The sequence below is a fragment of the Lissotriton helveticus genome, chromosome 2_1 (assembly GCF_964261635.1).
Source record: "Lissotriton helveticus chromosome 2_1, aLisHel1.1, whole genome shotgun sequence".
Lineage (NCBI taxonomy): Eukaryota > Metazoa > Chordata > Amphibia > Caudata > Salamandridae > Lissotriton > Lissotriton helveticus.
The window spans coordinates 126,883,779-126,899,716 of record NC_136059.1 but is presented as its reverse complement, the minus strand read 5'-3'; positions in this window follow the sequence as shown (position 1 = coordinate 126,899,716).

Sequence of the window (15,938 nt, the reverse complement as noted above, 5' to 3'; positions counted from 1 at the left end):
CTCATTTTAAGGCACCAATGACTGAATGTTAAACAATTTCTAAGATAGCTAAACTCACTCAAATAGTAAAACAAGTAAAACTGCTAGTTATACTGTGACTCACCAGTAGGGGTGGGCATAACTCAAATAATTCCATTTATTGTTTTCATGCGGAATTACCCCAAAACTCTTCAATATTGTGCAGAATTATGTCACAAATGACCCCTTGCCAATAGACAACTCACAGTATATCTCTCAGTGTCTCACCTATGGATCAGAATACCTATGGGACTACATATTTCCGGATCCACATAGCTATTGTTAATCAAAATACCTATGGAACATCTACATCTACATCACCATGTCTATGATCACGTGCATAACATCAACATACAACAATTTTTCTGAGATTTCCAAGAGAGCTGGCTCATGACCTGACATATCTAGGTTGATGAATGTCAAGTCAAGTCAAATTTTATTGTTTCAAAATATTAAAAATTATTACAACATACATCTGAAGTGAACGATAAAAGTAAATAAGTAATGTGCTCAATTGTTCACAAGGTAAAATCAAAAGTCCTTACAATTAATACAATATAAAAAATGTCATTTTGATTGTACATTTCTTTTTTGGCTATAGTTTTCAAGTGTGCACTCCCTATTCACTGTGTTTCCTGGGTCCACTTGTTGTAGAAGAGATTGTACTTCCCTCATATATTTAACCCCCCTACAAGCCAACATAGGAGATGATCCATCTAGCCATCGAATTACTGCTTGCCTGCATGTTCGAATATTCAGGTTATTAAAAATTTTCTTTAAAAGCCGCATCCTTAGGTCTATAAGAGCTGGGCAAGCACATAGCAGATGAGTTAATGTTTCATTTTGATATCAGCATAGGCGACAATTAAGGTTGGTGTAACTACCATTCCAGGATGGTAACAAGTCCTTTGAAAACTGTAGGCCCAGCCGATGTTCTATGTATCTTTGTTTTATTTGCATATTAAAATGACTTTCTAAATATGTCTGCGGCTTTATCCCGGAATAAGAGGTTGATGAATGATTGCACATAGTTTGGTTACTCACTTAGAGTTAAAAAAAAATCAAATTAAAATAAATATAAATATGAAATGTTTAGTGTGAAGGTTTAAATGCAACCTAGACAACTGTAACAATGCATTAGATTCGTGACATATTTTATAGCTACACTCAAAGTTAAGTTCTATGTTATGTGCTACTCTCTTCATTCACACTCATCTGACACTTCAAATATGGTGCTTGCAGAATTCTGTAAGTGATGTTGCAAAAATCATTGAGTGTCAACCGAGAGACTATGGAAGAAGACTACACTGATCAGCAGTCCACTCTAAGCCATTGGTATAACGTTTAACAAAATAAATGATGACTCCTTTAGTTGTTGCGTCCTTATGTGGGTTTATTCTAGTAATCAAGAATTATTGTACAGGATACAAGCAAGAATGTAACATCATAGAGACAGGCTGAGAAGCAGAGTACAAGAGACTAAGAAAGGACAAGAAAGAAAGAAGAGGAGTGAGAAGCAGGATTAAACAATTGGCCTAAAGGTTTCACTCATTCAGTTACCATATGCCATGAAAAGGACAAAGTAACACATATTTTAATCTGCAATACAAGATGCTCAGAGTTGAAAGAAACACTCCACAACAGCTGGTCTGCCCACAGTGGGTTTCGCATATTCGCCATCACTAATATCAAGGTCCACAATGATTAGTGAATTCATTGTAGTGGTAGTAGAAGGTCAGCAGATCGTTCCGGGGCACACTGGAGTGCCTCAACACTACAATGAATTCACTAATCATTGTGGACCTTGATATTAGTGATGGCGAATATGCGAAACCCACTGTGGGCAGACACTGACTATTCATAAACACCATAAGTCCCACAATGCACAGCGCAACAATAGCGGCTCGCAACTACTAAAGGCACGTGAGCAGGAGACTGTGAGGCAGCTGAAAATCATCGCATCAAGCCATCTCACCCTGAAGAAAGAGCGGACAGCTCTGAAACGCGTTGGTGGAAGGTTTTTAAAAAACGGAGGAAATGCCACCTTCAAAGCAATAAAAGGTTGCGTGCGACCAGCTGTTGTGGAGTGTTTCTTTCAACTCTGAGCATCTTGTATTACAAAATTTACGCGACGGCTTCGGTCGCGGAAAGGAGCACCTCCCAGCTGATTGAGAGGGAGCTGAGGAGGAATGGGACTGTCTTAGCAGGAAACCGTGCCTGTGGAAAAGACGGCGCAGCAGCGCTTTGAATAAATTGAAGGTCAGCAGATCGTTCCGGGGCACACTGGAGTGCCTCAACACTACAATGAATTCACTAATCATTGTGGACCTTGATATTAGTGATGGCGAATATGCGAAACCCACTGTGGGCAGACACTGACTATTCATAAACACCATAAGTCCCACAATGCACAGCGCAACAATAGCGGCTCGCAACTACTAAAGGCACGTGAGCAGGAGACTGTGAGGCAGCTGAAAATCATCGCATCAAGCCATCTCACCCTGAAGAAAGAGCGGACAGCTCTGAAACGCGTTGGTGGAAGGTTTTTAAAAAACGGAGGAAATGCCACCTTCAAAGCAATAAAAGGTTGCGTGCGACCAGCTGTTGTGGAGTGTTTCTTTCAACTCTGAGCATCTTGTATTACAAAATTTACGCGACGGCTTCGGTCGCGGAAAGGAGCACCTCCCAGCTGATTGAGAGGGAGCTGAGGAGGAATGGGACTGTCTTAGCAGGAAACCGTGCCTGTGGAAAAGACGGCGCAGCAGCGCTTTGAATAAATTGAAGGTCAGCAGATCGTTCCGGGGCACACTGGAGTGCCTCAACACTACAATGAATTCACTAATCATTGTGGACCTTGATATTAGTGATGGCGAATATGCGAAACCCACTGTGGGCAGACACTGACTATTCATAAACACCCTAAGTCCCACAATGCACAGCGCAACAATAGCGGCTCGCAACTACTAAAGGCACGTAGGCAGGAGACTGTGAGGCAGCTGAAAATCATCGCATCAAGCCATCTCACCCTGAAGAAAGAGCGGACAGCTCTGAAACGCGTTGGTGGAAGGTTTTTAAAAAACGGAGGAAATGCCACCTTCAAAGCAATAAAAGGTTGCGTGCGACCAGCTGTTGTGGAGTGTTTCTTTCAACTCTGAGCATCTTGTATTACAATATTTTAATCTGCGTCAACGGGGCATTCCAAGAGTGGTACATAGATTCCCATGCAATGACCTATGGTGTGTGATGCAAAACCCTATCTACTAACAATAGCAGACAAGGCTCTGGGCCAAAAAAGAACACATCTTTACTGCTGGTGTTAAAATAGAAGAATGCTTTTATTTGTCATAACCTTTCCCACTTGGCATGTGTGCTGCAATGTAGAACACACATCTAAAGTGGGAAATGTTTTAATTTTAGGCTAAACATAGTGTTTGTTAATGGAAGAGCATCCTTTCAGTACAAAAGTTGTGCTGAAAATGATGCAGACACCTTTCCAAAATGGTGCTAACGTGATGGAGTGGTGTTAGGCTGCCTGATATTGTGCCAGCAATGGGGAGAGAGCAGGACAGTGCCATATCTTAGTGGATATGGCACTATCCTCCCTCCTCTCGCCCTCACACGCAATGCAGCACAGCAGATTTGGATGCTGTGTGGTGAATTGTGACATGTTTGTACATTTCTGTATTACAACTAAATCTCTCCCTAGGAACCCTTGATCCATTTGGTTCAGTTCTTGGGATGTAGGTTAATGGGAGGGCATTCCTCATTATCTGGCTTTGAACCCCATCCCTACTGTCATGGGTGCGTATTCACCCTTAGTTTCTCCTCCTTGAAATTCTTTATCTATTTATTTAACATCCAGGTTCTCGTGGTCAATATATTAGGGAACTGATTCTGCCTCAGAATAGTGATGGTGTCTTGCTATATGTACCAGTTCATTGGAGTTTACATTGCCACAACAACTGCTCTGGTCAATGAGGCACCATGCCACATGCAGAGAGGGAGTCTGTGTAGAGTAATTATAAGTAAGATAGGAACAATGGACATATGAACTTGAACACACAGGGCAAAGTCTAATGAATACACATAATACAATGTACATTCAGGTTCATTAAAATACAAGTAAATATGACTCAGGTATGAAGACCTCTGGCATGCCAAAACATGACATTTGCATTCAATCCTTCTAGTATTAGCTACCCCACACTCACCTAAAAAAGGAAGCCCTTCTTAAAGGGTCCATAAGAAATGTGGACTGATGCTGCTGGAATGTTGAGTCTGTTGACTGGCACACTGTTAACTAGGTCCAGTGCATTTGCTCTGATTCCTAAAACATATAGAACTGGCTTACACTTAATTGGCATATTCAACTTTCCTACAGGTCAAGTAGTATATCAAGTACCAAAATACACCCATGACATGGAAAGCTAAAAGTCACCTACTTACTAAGGCACTACTGTGCGATCGCACTACTGTGTGAAGACAAAATGACTCCAGGCCTACCACTAATGCCTGGCTGTTGCAGTTTTAATACTGAAGACGGACCTATCAAAATGACCCTTTTGTCATATAACAACCTCCGTTATAAAAAGGAATAAGCCCACTTGTAGACTACAAGCCAGAGATATTATATTATATATATATATATATATTATATAATATTAATAATAATAATATTAATAATCTACATTTGCAAAGCGCGAACAATCACCCGTAAGGGTCTCTAGGAGCTAGGGGCCGTCGGGAAGATTAAGCAAGCTATTGCCCAGAGTCACATGGTGCTGGGCTAATATGCCGCCGACACCGGGGATCGAACCGTGATCCCCAGATTCCGGAGTCAGTAGCCCTGGCCGCGGCGCCACACCTCTATTTAAAAGGAGGACATGTGGAAATGTAAAGATACAGTGACTAACATCCAGTTTTTTTGTTGTAGGGAGGCCGACTGGCCCATAGAGAAGCACTGGGAAGCAATATTCTTTTATCTGAGGCTTGAAATCAGCTGAAAACATGATTATAAGAGTATGTTTTAATATTTATTTAGAGCCCAACTAAATGGTGAAATTCTATCTATAAGGCATTTTGAGGCAACAGACTTACAAAAGAGTTGCCTTTTTTCTTCCTAAAACTCTTGGGAGTTAATTTGCATTATCCCTCCAATTGTCAACCAGCTGGTTGCTAGCTCTGATAAGGTGTGAAAACTACTACCAGTGCGGAGACAATGACATGGGTGTGTGGAAGTGTTTTTGTTTTTCTGGCAGGAGAATTAGTTGGAGTAAACCTTATTTTAAGGTGCCCTTCCCTTTCATAGGAAGATATCACATGACACCTAAATAGGCTCTTTTCTTTCTGCTCACAGTCAGACAGGAACCAAAGTTTCCATTACTTTTCCCTTTGGGGAAAAAGCTACCACCAGAACTGGTTTGGAGTGAAAGCAGAGGAGGGACTCCTCATTACAGTTGCCCCACCCCATGATGTGCACACAGGCTCTGTACAAAGGGAATCGGGTTCTCAATCTTGGATTTAATGAGTGAGCGACCGTTTGGTATTGTTTGCAGAAGAGCACATAGGAACTGCTGTACCAGTTGGTAGCATTACCCTTGGCAACCTTTAGCCGATTGGCATCATGACTTTGGTCCATTTTGTCCTTTTTTTCAAAATTATATTTGATTCCATTTTTTGCACCTTAAGTCTCAGAGACCATATATTTGGATATGGCTACCCTGACTACTATTTACCACTGTGGAGATGAAGGCAATACGCAAGGAAAGGAAATTGAATATGGGCCAAAATGCCAGGAAGGCAGACTATGAGAACGCCCTCTGGGAGTAGGACAAGGTTTCCCAACCTCAAACCCCCTATTAGGATAAATAGAGGGAGGAAACTCCAGAGGAAGATGGACAGAATGTACTTCATGCTGTACTCCCAAGAGTCTGAATTGATGCAAGCTTTACCAGCATAAGTCCTCCTGTGCTGATTTTCTGCCAGATGGATCTCAGTATATACAACAAAGAATTGTACAAAGTTCCCCAAGAGGTAAAGCTAGTGTGGCAAAGAAGTATCTCTCACTACGTAGGAATGTGAAATCAACAGTCAGGGGACCAAAGGGGTCCCTTTTCGGAACTAGGAAGCCTCACACAACTAGTTAGCTGGATGACTTGTTTCATCCAGCACGATGGTTGTCTTGCCTCATCACCGCTTCCTGCCCCAACGTCAAGCCGGCGCTGCAATGCCTGACGGGTAACACAAGGTGCTACACTTTTATGGAGATCTTTTGTTACTTGCCGTAGTTGAGTGCGTGGGAGGGGCCTAGGAAGGTGGAGTAGTGAGCAAGGGAAAGTGTGTTTAAAAAGGTTAGTTTAGTCCACTAAGACAACTTTATTCACGTGGCTAACTGCCTAGTTAAAAGAGTGAAAGGAGGGGTACCGAGAACCAAGGTTAAGGTAGTATGGCCTCGTTCAACCCTCGCCTGTGGTCAACATGTTTCATGCCCTATAGGCAATTCTTCAGGACCTAATTGTGCTCATAAACTTATAAGGGGCCCAGATTGGGCTACAGTGTATACAATATACAACCTGGTGAGTCAGTAACCAGAGCAGGCAGATGGTCCTGCGTGAGAGTCAGACCTAGAGAGATAAAAGAAAGTGTTATATACAGACGAGTACATGCTAGTTATTGCATGACAAAAACTATGTCAAGTCTAAATACTTCAATCGGGCGTCAGTGATCACCCAGATACAAGGAGATCAGTTTGTGTGAACATGAGAGAGAGACTACGAATGCTTATCGCATTATTATAAAATTATAGTATTTACATCTTATTACTGACTAAAACTGATAGTCTACTTCTTTTACATATGACAGGTTCAGTTTAGTTAGTATTGCGAAGGTGAGGGGCCATTCAAGCCAAAAGGGGGTAAGAGTTGGGAACCCAAGTGTAGAATGTAAGAACTGGGATCTCACCCTAATAAACCGTAGGAAAATCCCCGCAGACTGTTCTTGTGGGACCTGTGCTTCTAAGTGATTGTCTGCAAGGTAGAGCGGGGAAAGAAAGGCGAAAAGGACGGGGTTAATTAGCCCAGTCAAGGGGCAGGTGGAGGTATGGAGCCGACCAACAGCCCGCATGAAGTCCTGTCCCACCATACAGCGGGTGCCCGTCGGACGTAACTCTCGACCCAAGGGCCGGAGCCGTCAACGACGCCGCGGGTAACGCCCGAGACACAATACCCCTCCACTGGAGACCAACAGGATGAGGGGCGATCCAGCCCTTTCAGTAATGATGCCAACGGGCGTGGCAGGCTCAAACCCTCAGGGACGGAAATAGTTGTCCGCTAGCTAGTATCCCAAACAAGGCCAGAGGGTGGCATGTGACGTGGCGGCACCGCGGAGATCGCAAACCAGCGCCGCTAACCCGGGTGAGGGCAGTCCTCGGTCACCGCAAAGTGGCGGCGAAACGAGACTCAAACGGTCTTGCTAGAAGGTTCGTGGACAGGGAAACAAGGATGCATATTCATACACACAGGCTTACCTGGTCAGCGCGAGGTCGATGCCTCTAGGAACCTACCCCCACACTCCGGCGTGTCACGGCACGCATAACAGCTGGTGGCGTCCTGGGAATCCCGCCGCCATTAAATAAGGGGAGTTCCCATCCACGAGGGCGTATTGTGGGGGGGGCGTGTCCCAGGTGGCGTCACCGAGCGACATAGCCAATCAGATGCCTAATGTGTGTAGAGAATAGGCAAGAGCGTGAGTCTATGCGATTTAGCGTCTTAAGGGCGCGCCATGTTGGGAAAGGGTTGCGTTCTACAAGATTGGCAGGAACGGGAGACCCCATCACATCTATTAGGCTCTTGGAGTGGTAGCGTGCCAGACCCTGCCCTCAAACGGAGGCGACTATCGACTAACGTTAGTAGAGTTATCTGGCTAATAAGTTCCAAGGGACAGAATCATTAAGACCACGGGTATCTAATTGTAAACGATGCACCCACCTCTGTTCAATTCTATGTAGTGCTTGCTGACTGATGGAAGGGTGCCATTCCAAAACGACCCATTGTATGCTTTCAGCAGGATGGCCGTTTTGTTTACAGTGTTCATACAAACGTGTATGTGTCTTAGCACAGCGGATGTTGCTGTTGCGTTCCATAATGCGCACTTTGACAGTGCGCATCGTCATTCCTATATACTTTAAACCGCAGGGGCATGTCAACATATAGATGCATTTGCTACTGTCGCATTTTGTGTGCTTGTTAAGGTGCCAAGTGAATGTGTCCGACAGTATGATGTCTTTACCTTGTGTGGACTGTGGACAGACGACACAATTACCACAGCGAAAATGCCCTACAACTGGTGGTAACCCCCAAAGTGTGTTCTGGGGGAGTGTACTCGTCTTCTTTGGTCGAGTGTGGATGAGAGTGTCCTTCAGGTTTGCTGTTCTTTTAAAAGCAAAGCGTGGACGTGGGATATCGAATCCAACTGAATTAAGGATACCCCAATGAGTGTTCACTGTCTTTTTGATGAATGTAGAGTTTTTTGTGTAGGACGTTACACATGTGATGACATCTTTGGTATCCTTATAATGTGTTTCCAGAAGAGATTCTCTATTGTTGTTGAGTGCTCTCTTCACTGATTGTTTAAGGAGTCTCGTCGGGTAGCCCCTATCCTGGAGTTTATGTTGCAGAGTGGTTGCCTCCCGTTTGTAATCCATTACCGAAGTGCAATTTCTACAAATCCGCAGAAATTGACCAAAAGGCAGAATTTCCCTCAGTGCCCTGGTGTGATGGCTATTGTAGAGCAGGAGGCTATTCCTGTCGGTCTCTTTACTGTAGAGAGTGGTGGTGATCTCTGTGGGTCCCAACATAATTGTCAGATCCAGGAAGGGTAATGATTGTTCGGATATGGTACCCGTGAACTTAAGGAATGGGTTCTGGAGGTTAATCCATGTGCAGAAAGCCCCGCAACGTGCCCGGTCACCTTTCCAAAAGATCAAAATATCGTCGATATAGCGTCGCCATAGGGTTAGGTGTTCGAGAAACGGGTTGTTGTCAGGAGAGTAGATGTAATCTTTCTCGAAAGTGGCCATGTATATGCATGCCAGGCTCGGTGCAAAGGTTGATCCCATTGACGTGCCACCAATCTGGTGGTATAGCTGTGACTCATATTTGAAGAAATTCTTCGTTAGATCTATGTTGGCCCATGCCATGATGAATGAGATCGGGGTGGGGGATGTCCATTCTTCCGACCTCAAGGCGGACTCCACTGCTTCCAATGTAGCCTGTTGGGGGATGTTTGTATATAGGGCTTCCACATCCAATGTCAGTAGAAAGTCGACATCTTCCCTACCATCCACGTCCTTAATCAGGCGTAGGACATCCCTGGTGTCCTGGAGGAAAGATGGGATTTTCTTAACTACGGGTTGTAAAAATACGTCACAAAATTGGGAAAGTGGTTCCAGTAAAGAACCTATTCCGGAGACGATGGGCCTGCCCGGGACCGGGGTTACCCCCTTGTGTATCTTCGGTAGTGTGTAGAAATAGGGCGTTACCGGTTCAGTGGTGATGAGGAATTCTGCTTCCTTCTTGGTTATCCATTCATTTGTCTCGCCCTCGATCACCAGACTCATAATGGTAGTAGTCAGGCGTTTGGTAGGGTCCACAGTGAGAGGTCTATAATGGGTGATGTTAGACAACTGTGGTCTGCATTCCAGGTCATAATCGTCATAGTCTTGGATCACCGTTGCTCCCCCTTTATCCGCCTGTTTGATGACGATGGTCTTGTCATTAACCAAGGCGAGGGAGGCTTGTCTCTCTGCATTGGTCAGGTTATGGAATTGGTTGATATGGGGTTTATTTTTAAGGCTAGCAAGAACTGCTCGCTCGAACGTCAAAATCTCTGGAGGGACCATCCCATCCGTGGGAGTGAAGGTGGAGGGTTTACGTAGTCCCGTGTCTGGACTCTTTGGTTCGGGTTTGTCATCAAAGAAAGCCCGCAGGCGTATCTTTCTGAAGAGTTGTCTGATTTCAATCATCTCCTGAAAGCTGTCTGGAGTCGGAGTGGGGACAAAGCCAAGTCCTTTTTCCAAAACTCTGCTCTCAGTTGGAGTCAGGACTTTTTTTGAGAGGTTCACCATCAGACTCTTCTCCCCCTGGTTGTACTCCTGGTCTCCACCATGGTCTGTGGTGTCGGCTGGTCTTGCCACTGGACCCCTTTCTGTCCGCCTCGCTTTCACCCTCTTCCTCTGCCCCAACCTCTGCCTTGAAAAGGTGGCGGGTTCAAAGGGTAAAATTGCGGCGGGCCCTGTGGGTAGAAGGGATACTGCCATGGAGGTGCCATGTGTGGGGGCCCATGGAACATTGGTCCATGTTGGTAGCCTTGTTGCCAATTGGGGCGTTGTGGGAAACGGTTGTTCTTTGGATTGTACCCTCCACTGGAATCGCTACTAGTAGAGCCTCGTCTGCTGTTGTTATCTGAGTTGTCATCCGAGGAGTAGCTGGTCTTTTTACTATTGAAGCCGTCTTTCAGGTATGGATATACCTTCTCCTTCTCAAACTTCGAAATATCTTTTTGAAGTTTTGCTGTTTTTTGGTTCAGGAGGTATTCATGATGGTCAGCCATTTCCTGATTAATATCAGCTAGTTTGGTGGTGAAGGCGGCCTTGTTGTTCTTGTTAACTGCACTCCTCATAGTGGCTTCTATGGCTATGATTTTCTCTAGTAAGGCATCAGACAGCCGTTTGGCTGTTTGTACGATTAGGAAGAGTAAGTCCTTGGTGCATTTCCAGGACACCTGACACCAGTCAACCTTGAATTGTTTGTCTTCTAAAAAGAGCCTGGGTATAATGTTAACGATTAGACCCTGAGGTGCTATTTTGCTTCTCAGGTATTCGGTCATCATTGTCCCATGTATAGTGATCCTTATAAATTCTTTCTTCATCTCGGTCAGAATGACCGAGTCGTCATTGGTAGTGCCTGAGGCAGAGGCATTAGGGCTATTAAGCAGGGTGGGTGCTGCCCTCAGGGCTTCGGCAATGGCGTCCTCATCAAAGCTGAGACCCGGTATGTCTTCCATAATTGGTGGAGTGTGGCCGGGTTTAGAGGTATGCGCTAAAAGATAGGTGATCAAGCCACTAATGTGGTATTTTGAAAGAGAACGAGTATGTGATGGGCCAATACAGTGAAGTAGTGTCACTGTTCGTAACCTAAGTGTCCCGTGGGGGGCAACCCACGCAAATCATGTGAACAACAAGGAGGGACATTAAAAGGACAATATTTATAGGGGTCCAGTGTACCTGTCCTAAGAACATACAACAAAGAATTGTACAAAGTTCCCCAAGAGCTAAAGCTAGTGTGGCAAAGAAGTCTCTCTCTCTACGTAGGAATGTGAAATCAACAGTCAGGGGACCAAAGGGGTCCCTTTTCGGAACTAGGAAGCCTCACACAACTAGTTAGCTGGATGACTTGTTTCATCCAGCACGATGGTTGTCTTGCCTCATCACCGGCTTCCTGCTCCAACGTCAAGCCGGCGCTGCAATGCCTGACGGGTAACACAAGGTGCTACACTTTTATGGAGATCTTTTGTTCCTTGCCGTAGTTGAGTGCGTGTGAGGGGCCTAGGAAGGTGGAGTAGTGAGCAAGGGAAAGTGTGTTTAAAAAGGTTAGTTTAGTCCACTAAGACAACTTTATTCACGTGGCTAACTGCCTAGTTAAAAGAGTGAAAGGAAGGGTACCGAGAACCAAGGTTAAGGTAGTATGGCCTCGTTCAACCCTCGCCTGTGGTCAACATGTTTCATGCCCTATAGGCAATTCTTCAGGACCTAATTGTGCTCATAAACTTATAAGGGGCCCAGATTGAGCTACAGTGTATACAATATACAACCTGGTGAGTCAGTAACCAGAGCAGGCAGATGGTCCTGCGTGAGAGTCAGACCTAGAGAGATAAAAGAAAGTGTTATATACAGACGAGTACATGCTAGTTATTGCATGACAAAAACTATATCAAGTCTAAACACTTCAAACGGGCGTCAGTGATCACCCAGATACAAGGAGATCAGGTTGTGTGAACGTGAGAGAGAGACTACGAATGCTTATCGCATTATTATAAAATTATAATTTTTAGATCTTATTACTGACTAAAACTGATAGTCTACTTCTTTTACATATGACAGGTTCAGTTTAGTTAGTATTGCGAAGGTGAGGGGCCATTCAAGCCAAAAGGGGGTAAGAGTTGGCAACCCAAGTGTAGAATGTAAGAACTGGGATCTCACCCTAATAAACCGTAGGAAAATCCCCGCAGACTGTTCTTGTGGGACCTGTGCTTCTAGGTGATTGTCTGCAAGGTAGAGCGGGGAAAGAAAGGCGGAAAGGACGGGGTTAATTAGCCCAGTCAAGGGGCAGGTGGAGGTATGGAGCCGACCAACAGCCCGCATGAAGTCCTGTCCCACCATACAGCGGGTGCCCGTCGGACGTAACTCTCGACCCAAGGGCCGGCGCCGTCAACGACGCTGCGGGTAACGCCCGAGACACAATACCCCTCCACTGGAGACAAACAGGATGAGGGGCGATCCAGCCCAATCAGTAATGATGCCAATGGGCGTGGCAGGTTCAAACCCTCAGGGACGGAAATAGTTGTCCGCTAGCTAGTATCCCAAACAAGGCCAGCGGGTGGCATGTGACGTGGCGGCACCGCGGAGATCGCAAACCAGCGCCGCTAACCCGGGTGAGGGCAGTCCTCGGTCACCGCAAAGTGGCGGCAAAACGTGACTCAAACGGCCTTGCTAGAAGGTCCGTGGACAGGGAAACAAGGATGCATATTCATACACACAGGCTTACCTGGTCAGCGCGAGGTCGATGCCTCTAGGAACCTACCCCCACACTCCGGCATGTCACGGCACGCAGAACAGCTGGTGGCGTCCTGGGAATCCCGCCGTCATTAAATAAGGGGAGTTCTCATCCATGAGGGCGTATTGTGGGGGGGGGCGTGTCCCAGGTGGCGTCACCGAGGTGTGTAGAGAATAGGCAAGAGCGTGAGTCTATGCGATTTAGCGTCTTAAGGGCGTGCCATGTTGGGAAAGGGTTGCGTTCTACAAGATTGGCAGGAACGGGAGACCCCATCACATCTATTAAGATCTTGGAGTGGTAGCGTGCCAGACCCTGCCCTCAAACGGAGGCGACTATAGACTAACGTTAGTAGAGTTATCTGGCTAATAAGTTCCAAGGTACAGAATCATGATTGGGCCTGCCCGGGACCGGGGTTACCCCCTTGTGTATCTTCGGTAGTGTGTAGAAGAAATAGGACGTTACCGGTTCAGGGGTGATGAGGAATTCTGCTTCCTTCTTGGTTATCCATTCATTTGTCTCGCCCTCGATCACCAGACTCATAATGGTAATAGTCAGGCGTTTGGTAGGGTCCACAGTGAGAGGTCTATAATGGGTGATGTTAGACAACTGTCGTCTGCATTCCAGGTCATAGTCGTCATAGTCTTGGATCACCGTTGCTCCCCCTTTATCCGCCTGTTTGATGACGATGGTCTTGTCATTACCCAAGGCGAGGGAGGCTTGTCTCTCTGCATTGGTCAGGTTATGGAATTGGTTGATATGGGGTTTATTTTTAAGGCTAGCAAGAACTGCTCGCTCGAACGTCAAAATCTCTGGAGGGACCATCCCATCCGTGGGAGTGAAGGTGGAGGGTTTACGTAGTCCCGTGTCTGGACTCTTTGGTTCGGGTTTGTCATCAAAGAAAACCCGCAGGCGTATCTTTCTGAAGAGTTGTCTGATTTCAATCATCTCCTGAAAGCTGTCTGGAGTCGGAGTGGGGAAAAAGCCAAGTCCTTTTTCCAAAACTCTGCTCTCAGTTGGAGTCAGGACTTTTTTTTTGATGAGGCAAGACAACCATCATGCTGGATGAAACAAGTCATCCAGCTAACTAGTTGTATGAGGCTTCCTAGTTCCGAAAAGGGACCCCTTTAGTCCCCTGACTGTTGATTTCACATTCCGACGTAGACAGAGAGACTTCTTTGCCACACTAGCTTTACCTCTTGGGGAACTTTGTACAATTCTTTGTTGTATGTTCTTAGGACAGGTACACTGGACCCCTATAAATATTGTCCTTTTAATGTCCCTCCTTGTTGTTCACATGATTTGCATGGGTTGCCCCCCACGGGACACTTAGGTTACCAACAGTGACACTACTTCACTGTATTGGCCCATCACATACTCGTTCTCTTTCAAAATACCACATTAGTGGCTTGATCACCTATCTTTTAGCACATACCTCTAAACCCGGCCACACTCCACCAATTATGCAAGACGTACCGGGTCTCAGCTTTGATGAGGATGCCATTGCCGAAGCCCTAAGGGCAGCACCCACCCTGCTCAATACCCCTACTGCCTCTGCCTCAGGCACTACCAATGACGACTGGGTCATTCTGACCGAGATGAAGAAAGAATTGATAAGGATCACTATACATGGGACCTTGATGACCGAATACCTGAGAAGCAAAATAGCACCTCAGGGTCTAATCGTTAACATTATACCCAGGCTCTTTTTAGAAGACAAACAATTCAAGGTTGACTGGTGTCAGGTGTCCTGGAAATGAACCAAGGACTTACTCTTCCTAATCGTACAAACAGCCAAATGGCTGTCTGATGCATTACTAGAGAAAATCACAGCCATAGAAGCCACTATGAGGAGTGCAGTTAACAAGAACAACAAGGCCGCCTTCACCACCAAACTAGCTGATATTAATCAGGAAATGGCTGACCATCATGAATACCTCCTGAACCAAAAAAACAGCAAAACTTCAAAAAGATATTTCGAAGTTTGAGAAGGAGAAGGAATATCCATACCTGAAAGACGGCTTCAATAGTAAAAAGACCAGCTACTCCTCGGATGACAACTCAGATAACAACAGCAGACGAGGCTCTACTAGTAGCGATTCCAGTGGAGGGTGCAATCCAAAGAACAACCGTTTCCCCACAACGCCCCAATTGGCAACAAGGCTACCAACAGGGACCAATGTTCCATGGGCCCCCACACATGGCACCTCCATGGCAGTATCCCTTCTACCCACAGGGCCCGCCGCAATTTTACCCTTTGAACCCGCCACCTTTTCAAGGTAGAGTTTGGGGCAGAGGAAGAGGGCGAAAGCGAGGCGGACAGAAAGGGGTCCAGTGGCAAGACCAGCCGACACCACAGACAATGGTGGAGACCAGGAGTACAACCAGTGGGAGAAGAATCTGATGGTGAACCTCTCAAAAAAAGTCCTGACTCCAAATGAGAGCAGAGTTTTGGAAAAAGGACTTGGCTTTGTCCCCACTCCGACTCCAGACAGCTTTTAGGAGATGATTGAAATCAGACAACTCTTCAGAAAGATACGCCTGCGGGCTTTCTTTGATGACAAACCCGAACCAAAGAGTCCAGACACGGGACTACGTAAACCCTCCACCTTCACTCCCACGGATTGGATGGTCCCTCCAGAGATTTTGACGTTCGAGCGAGCAGTTCTTGCTAGCCTTAAAAATAAACCCCATATCAACCAATTCCATAACCTGACCAATGCAGAGAGACAAGCCTCCCTCGCCTTGGGTAATGACAAGACCATCGTCATCAAACAGGCGGATAAAGGGGGAGCAACGGTGATCCAAGACTATGACGACTATGACCTGGAATGCAGACGACAGTTGTCTAACATCACCCATTATAGACCTCTCACTGTGGACCCTACCAAACGCCTGACTACTACCATTATAAGTCTGGTGATCGAGGGCGAGACAAATGAACGGATAACCAAGAAGGAAGCAGAATTCCTCATCACCACTGAACCGGTAACGCCCTATTTCTACACACTACCGAAGATACACAAGGGGGTAACCCCGGTCCCGGGCAGGCCCATCATCTCCGGAATAGGTTCTTTACTGGAACCACTTTCC